Here is a 7,987-nt window from a genome sequence, read left to right on the forward strand (position 1 = left end):
GAATGGCCCAGGCATGTCACCACTCAGTAGTGGCCACACTGAGAGTCCTGGGTAAGTCTCTCCCTTGGCTCCTTGAGTTCATTCCCTGTGGCTGCTGTCACAAATCACCGCAAACTTAGTATCTAAAAGCAATGCGCACTTATTATAGGGCCTAGAGACTAGAAATCTGAAATAGGCCCCAAGGCAACCTTCTGAGAGCTCCAGGGGAAAATCCATGCCCACATTCCTGGGCTTGTGATCCCCCCTTCCCTCTTGTCAAAGCTTGTGTCATCTTCAAGTCTCTCCCTTTCTCTTTGACCTCTGTTTCCACCATATCTCCTCACTCTGTGACCCTTGCCACCCTCTTCCCTTGAAAAGACTCTACCTGGGGCTACCCACATGACCCAGGATCATCTCCCCACTTCATGTCACATCTGCACATGTAATTCTATCACATCTGCAAAATGCTTGTTGCCAGGTAAAGGAACAGGTTCTGGGGATGAGGACGCGGACAACTTTGGGGACCTTATTCAGCTGACCACGACTCCATTGCCCAATTCTCTGGGGGTCTGGGAACCTTCTCCTATGTTCCTGTCCCTCCATGCATCCTGCCCAGTCAGGACCACTCCTGGGGCCTCCTCAGCCCAGGCTCACTCCCCTTTTCTTCCTGGCCTCCTTCAGCCCCTTTTCCTCTTGGGGTCACAAGAAAGAGACTTTGATTTTAGTTGTGGGTTTGGGGCCTTCTTTCCAGGTGGTCCCCAGTTAAATGCTCTCCAGGCCTTACCTATCACTGTCTTCCACCCTTGGAGGAAAATCATATTCGTGATCCTTGTCCTATGGATGGACACACCAAGCCCCAGAGACCCTGAGTGACCTGCCCAAGGTCATAGCAGAGAATGAATTGGACACCCATCACCACCTACCCCAGATCTCAGCTCCTGACCCCAGGTCCCAGGTCTCTGTCAGCACCCTGCCCATCTCAGCCAGGCCCTCCTGATTTGTCTAGCTTCCTCCCTGGAGGGCTCTGAGGACTCAGGGCCCTGTCCCTGACCCCTTTCTCCCTCCTGGGACTCAGGTCCCTTTCCCAGGACCCACAGCCTAAGGGGACAGAGTTGTAGAGACCAGTGACAGATCCAGGGGGACAGAGCCTGGGTTCAGAGTGTCTGGATTCCTCAGGTCCCTTCACCTTCCTCTGGCTCAAAAATCAGGGTCAGAGCACTTGGGGGCAGGGCCAAGAAAGGGTCTCCTCTTCCTGAAGACCTCACATCAGTCCCAGTTCTGGAAGGTGAGGGTCACAGCAGGGCTCACTCTTGGTTGCCCCAGCGCCAAGAGAGTTAGGCCCTGGCAGTTGACTTCTCCAGCACAATCCCCAATTCCCATGTCCCAGCTGCTCCCCCTCAGGATCCAGGGATTCTCTGTGTCACCTTCAATCAGAAGAATGATTTCCTGAGGGAAAAACACACAAAATTCTTGGTATGGATCCAGGGGAAGGGGGTCCAGTGCCAAGCACAGTAGCTGCTCCAGGGTTGGCTGTCCAATGGTAGCACTGACTCAAGTGGAATTCTCCAGGTAGGAGGGCAAGACAGCACATACCCTGACAGGTGAGGACACTGGGCTGCTTTTCCACTCTTCTCTTTTAAAGAAAAATATTTTATTTATTTATTCATGAAAGACACAGAAAGAGAGAGGCAGAGACACAGGCAGAGGGAGAAGCAGGCTCCATGCAGGGAGCCCGACGTGGGACTCAATCCCGGAACCCCGGGATCACACCCTAAGCCAAAGGCAGACGCTCAACCACTGAGCCACCCAGGCGTCCCACCACGCTTTTCCTGACCACTCTCACACCCCAGTCCACTTCCACCCCTGCCCTTCCCTGCTAAGGATCTTCCGGAGCTCCCATTTCCTCCAGGATTATGTCTACTGCCCTGAGATGTCCCCAAAGCTCCAAGGGAAGATGCAAAAGGGCATCCAGCAGAGAGAACCAGACTTCTGGAATGGAACCTTCAGACCCCAGGATGAACAGGCATCCTGTGAGGAAGTACAGTACCTGGGGCAGGGGGGTGGGTTGTTTTGCCTTCGGGACCCACCTCCCAACAATTTTCCCACTGCCCCCTTCCAACGAAATGTCAGTGACGTGACACCCATTTCCCTAAGGCCACTGCAGGTGCATGCCACTCCGGTCCCCTTCCCCTGGCCCTGCCTGGTCTCGCTACAGCAGTAACGGCCAGCAATCAGAGATACGTCAGTACCTCTGCCCTCCATCTCTATCGGAGAGCAGTCTCTCTGGCTCAGCATCAGCTTTCAGGCCTCAACATCTCAATGTGAGGAGCCACTGTCCCTCCCATGGCCATAACAGGACCACAGACGTGATCCCAAGGGAAAGAAGTAACCCCAAAGTAATGAAATACCTGGACTCAGGGATGGCCTATCTTGAGGATTCTATTTCCCAATAAGAAAATACTGGAGCATCTTGTGTGTGATCCTCTAACAGATTGTGTGGGAAAGCCCTCCTAATGTTGGGTCACTAGGCACTCCATCGAGGCCTCTGACCTCTGACCTCCCACAGTTATTGGGCATCCCCAGTGGCTTCCAAGGCACTTGGTCACTCCAGAGTAGACCCTCTGGTGCCCCAGGAACCCCCTCCCCTATACATGCTCTGACGATCCAGGATGGCATAGCCAGGCCAATCCACCTGCCACCTTCTCCTGCCCCTCTGGCCATAAACCTACTCTTTCTCCCACTCCCAGAACTCATCTTGGATGCCACCTCTGTCCTGTTACTACCTACCTTTCACACCCCTTACTCCTGGGCTCCATGTCCTCCTTTATCCAGGTCTCAAACCAGGTGGTCTCCTGTCACCCCACCTGTTCCCTGCATTTGCCAGGGCACCAGGGGTCCTCAAGTGCCCTGATCCAAAGGTCTCCTCACTGTCCTCCCCTCTGCCGACCTCTGGGCATGCTTCAGCACAGCACATAGTTCTCCCCGTCTTGAGCTCCTCAGGCCCTGAGTCCCTCCTCCAGAGTCCACTCTTCTATCCTCTTCCACCTTCTCTGTTCAGAGCCACAGGGCCACAGGGAGCTGGCCCATTCAGCTCTTTGTAAGTCACAAGCTGGATCTAAAAAGGCTTATTTTTTAACCAACTCTATCTCCCAGCCTGGCCTTGGGCTCAACAATCCAACCAGGCTGCTGACCTCACTCTGGATGGCTGTGGTGTACTCCACCAACCCGAGTCAGCCTGATGCGGGGCGCCCTGAGGTGGGGGCCATACCTCCCTTCATCCCGCAGATGCTTGACTGGGTGCCAGGCTAACACTACTGGGCCCCTCTATTGCTGCTGTCCAGTGGCAGGATCGTCCCCTGCTCTGCTGAGGTGTGATCCCACTGGCCGTATGGACAGTGACCCCCTAGCTGAGTGCGGCTTTCAGGGAAGCTTAGCACTGATGTCTGACACGCTATATCTGTGTGATTCCCAGACCACCCCAGCAGGCAGGCGTTAATACCCCACACACACCTTATGGATGAGGAAACGGAGGTTCCCAGAGCTGGTCAGGAGGTCCCCACACATCCCCCTGCCCTCCCCACCATGCAGACAGGAAGTTTGCCTGCCTGGGTCCTGCTGGTGTTCAGGGATCCCCAACCTGAGGCCACTGTCCCTCATGAGGATACCGTGCCTATGTCAGCCCAGGGGAAGAAGCCAAGCACTATGACCCCCGTAACCACCAGATATCAGAGGCATCCTGAAGTCTCTGTAGGATCCGAGTTCTTTGTTCTATGTTGACTCAGGGTGGGCAGGAGGGCAGGCAAGAGGGGAGTCATGGGAGGGCTTTCTGAATCCACAAAGCAAAGCAGGAGCAGATGCTGTATACCCATCCCACAGATGAGAGAATTGAGGCTCCGGCGGTGGGATGGGTAGGGGTACTGTCAGGGTCACACGGCTGGTTGCTGCTGATCTGTTCCCCAGGCTCTTTCCGCAGCAGCTCAGCCCAACATGATATGTCATTCATTTATTCACACACTCTTTCATTCAACAGTCTCTCGCTGAGCACCCCTGTGGGCCAGGGTCAGGTGCAGGGGACAAGGACTGTGTGCCCTGGAAGAGCTTCTAGGCTGCAAGGAGACAGCTGTGGAGACTGCCACTGACCCCCACCCTCATCCTTGAGCCCTCCACATCAGCTCCCAGCTCAGGGAGCAGCTGATGCAGCAGATTCTGATCACTTAGGTTGAACCAACAGAAACATCAGCAGATGCCCGCCTTGGAGTCCTCTTTAGGGCTGTCAGAGCTCATGTCACTGAAGGTCACCGACCCGTGGGCGGGGGGGGGAAGGCTGGAGACAGGCAGGTCCCCATAGGATGGAGGAGAGTGGCCGGTCTGGGGTGTCCTAGCTGTAGGACCCAGGGCGGCCCCCTGCCTTGGCCGGGGGGGGGGGGGGTGCGAGGGGGGAGCGGGTGCTCCTTCAGGCTGGAGGCCTGGGCAGAAGGACAGGACTGAGTCAGATGGGGGAGGGAGGCTGTGGCTTTCTTCTCACCCCAAAAGCCAGAGCCCAGAATAGCCTCAGGCAGGGGAGGGCAGAGGGACCTGGGGGGAGGGGAAGAGAAGAGGCAGCTCAGGGCCCTTGGGCAAGGGAGGGAGGAGGAGGTGAGATGTCAGCTCTGGGCTCTGGGGGAGGGGAGGAAGGGGAGAAGAGGTGTCAGATCAGAGCCCAAGGGGAGGCCAGGGGGAGGGCAGGGAGGGGAAGAGAGGTGTCAGCTCTAGGCTCTGGGGGAGGGGAAGGAGCAGAGGAGAGGTTTCAGATCAGAGCCCAAGGGAGGCCAGGGAGGGGAAGAGAGGTGTCAGCTCTGGGTTCTGGGGGAGGGGACGGAAGGGAGGAGAGGTGACTGCTCAGAGTATGGGGGAAGCCCAGGACTCCTACTGAGCTGAGCTGAGTGACTATCCCATCTGCCCAGCCCCCCTGTGAGCCTGCACAGGCACCAAGACAGTGCCCCAGCCAAGCCTCGGCAGGGGGACACCCTCTTCCTTCACCCCATAGTATTCACTGAGCCAAGGAGTGGTGGGAATAGGGTCCAGCCCCAGCCTGTGTCTTATGGGGATATAGACACTCACCAAAAAACACTCATTTCCCAACATAAAAATCCAAACCTGGGTTTCCACGCACCTAGAAAATAGAGCTTCCGGAGGCTTCAAACAGTCAGCTGCTCACGGGAATGACCACTGACTTAGTGACACGTAACATAGCACAGTGACAGTCCACATCTCAGAGAGGGCTCCCCTTCCCTCCCCTCTTCCCATACAGTAATCTTCTCCATGGCCTCTGGGGCCCCTGTCAAATTCTGCATCTTCCTGTGTGATCATGATTCTAACCTCCTGTGTGTCTCCTAAACAGGACTTATGGGAGGAAAGGGGCCAGGTGGCCAGGTGACTGTGACTGTACACACAAGAGCATCTCAAACTAGCATCCGTGGCGCTGGCCAGGTCTTTCCCAAACACACTGCTGTGCAAAGTCCCCAAAGGCAGCTCACACAGGACCCCTTCGGGAGGACTCACTCCCTCTAGGGTGATCTGGGGGAAAGTCTGCTCCCATTCAGACACCTTGAGGAATTGCAGGTGGCCTCAGATGTCACCGAAGGTAATGGAGCTGGAGTAGGGCCAGCTTTTCTAAAAAGCCAGTTGGTCACCTGGAGCTCCAGTCGACCTAATTCTATCTGGCCAGGAACCCAAGTAATGGTCACCGCAAGAACAGAACACCTGTGCCCAGGGCAGGTGACGGTGGTGGGACCTGTATCCTGGATATCCCTGGACATTCCCAGTTCAGGCCTGTGTCCCAGTCTGCTTATTAATAGCACCCCTTCCACTCCCAGAAATGTCCCAGTTTGGGTGATAAGTTTTTTTAAATATTTTATTTATTTATTCATAAGAGACACACAGAGAGAGAGAGAGAGAGAGAGAGGCAGAGACACAGGCAGAGGGAGAAGCAGGCTCCATGTGGGGAACCTGATGTGGGACTCAATCCCGGGACCCCAGGATCACGCCCTGGGCCGAAGGCAGGCGCTGAACCGCTGAGCCACGCAGGGATCCCCAGGATGATAGCTTTGAAGCTCTGAGCTCATGACCGCTTGCTGACTGAATGATGTCCCTTATGAGTTACAGTCGGGGAGGGGCCAAGGCCCTGCGGTCAGCCGGGCCGGACACCCTGCGGTGCAGCACCACTGAGTGGGGTGCTCCTGACAGGGGCACCGTGATGGGACCCGCGGTGGCCAGGAAGACCTCAGCAGGGGCCACACTCCGTGGTCACTATGGGGTTCCTGGTCTCTGTGGGCCCCACTCAGAGCCCCCGGGTGTGAGCTGCCCCCAGCCCAGGCTGTGAGAGACCCAGGTGTGACCCTGCCTCTATTTCCCACGCGATGACAGGACCAGCAAGGGACGGGTCCTCTGGCAGCCCTTGTGCCCAGGAATCCAGCAGGTATCAGGGACAATGTCTTGGGGAAACCAGGATGGGGACTAGGGCCGGGGGACTTCGGTGGCCAGCGTCACAGAGCTGGGGTCATCAGACGCCCCCGGGTCCACTCTGGGGACAGAGCGGCGGACGGTCAGCATGACCCACCGGGGCACCCCCTGTGGTCACACTCTCTTCCTGTGGCCACATCAACACCCTTGACACATCCCCAGGTACCCCTGCTCTTCAGCGTCCAGCCCAGAGACATCTCACGTCAGGGCTGACGGCCACCGAGCGTCCCCCGAGCATCCGCCGGCTCGAGCTCGGCTGCTCCGGAGCCTGGACCACCCGCATGTCCCCACCAGGTGCCCGTCCTTCGTGGGGACATGTCAGGGTCTCCTGAGCGCCCTGGGGGTGGAAAGGGGCCCAGACCCTGCCCGACTCCGAGAGAAGGGGCGCTGGCCCAGGCGCAGGCCGGAGCAGGCCGGGGGAGGAGGGATCCCGGCGCAGCCAGGGAGCCCCGGCCTCAGGCTCCCCAGGCAGACTCAGGGCCAGTGTGGCCCGAGGCGCAGCACGGAAGAGGCCTCAGTGTGGACACGACCCAGAGCCGAGTCGCCGCCAGGCCTCCCTTCCCTGGGCACCTACTATGTGGGGGACCCCAGGGTGGGTAGGGCAGGCGCAGCCCTGCTCGGAGTGCTCCCGTCTGGGGGGACGGAAGTGAGCCTAACAGATCTGTGAGCCGGGCGGTACGGGAGATGGGGTTCGCGCCTTGGAGAAAATAAAGTGGGGTGAAGCGCCAGGCCGCATGTGGCCGGGGTCTCCCACCCCAGCAGCTGGAGGAGGGGGTCAGGAGGAGCCCTGACAGGGGGCCAGGTCCCCTGTAGCTGTAGCTGGAGCTGGCTCCTGGGGGCCTCAGTTCCTGTCTGCACAGCCTGGTGACAACAGTGAGACTTCAACCCCCCAGAGGGAAGGGAGTGACACTCAGATGGAAAATGGGTGTTTGCTTGTGTCCATGGCTGATTGTTGTTGTCGTTATCGTTGAGCTGTTCCAACCCCAGCCAGCCTCGGGCCAGCACCCGGGCCCACGGCTGGGCTCCCCGCAGGCCTGGCACCCTCACCCCGGTACAGCTGGCCTGGCGAAACCAAGAGTCCCTGTTGCTCAAAATAGCTGGGGAAACCCAGACTGGCCCCAGCCCTAGTAGCAGGTGCCTCTACCTCCCCAAATGGGGGCAGGAGTTCCAGTTCCAGAAGATTCCACAAGCCCATCTGGCGAAAGGGCCTGCATCCCAGCATCAAGGCTGCCCAAGCCCCTGTGCCCAGGCCTGAGTTGGGCAGGGTTTGAGATCACAATCAATGGTGAGGAGCAGTATTCTGTTCCAGAACACTGTGTTCGTGTAGATCCTGCCCCTTCCTTGGGATACCCCATGGACTTCCTAAGTGCCACACAGGGAGCTACACCCAACCGTGGGGGACAGCCAGACATTTGTTGCTTAGAGGCGCCCTCAGTGAACATGGCTGGCCAGGGCTAGATGTGGGACACTGGGTTACACCTGACCTGTTGCTCCTGGCCCTCGAACT

The sequence above is a fragment of the Canis lupus genome, chromosome 26, assembly GCF_003254725.2.
Source record: "Canis lupus dingo isolate Sandy chromosome 26, ASM325472v2, whole genome shotgun sequence".
NCBI classification, from domain to species: Eukaryota; Metazoa; Chordata; class Mammalia; order Carnivora; family Canidae; genus Canis; species Canis lupus.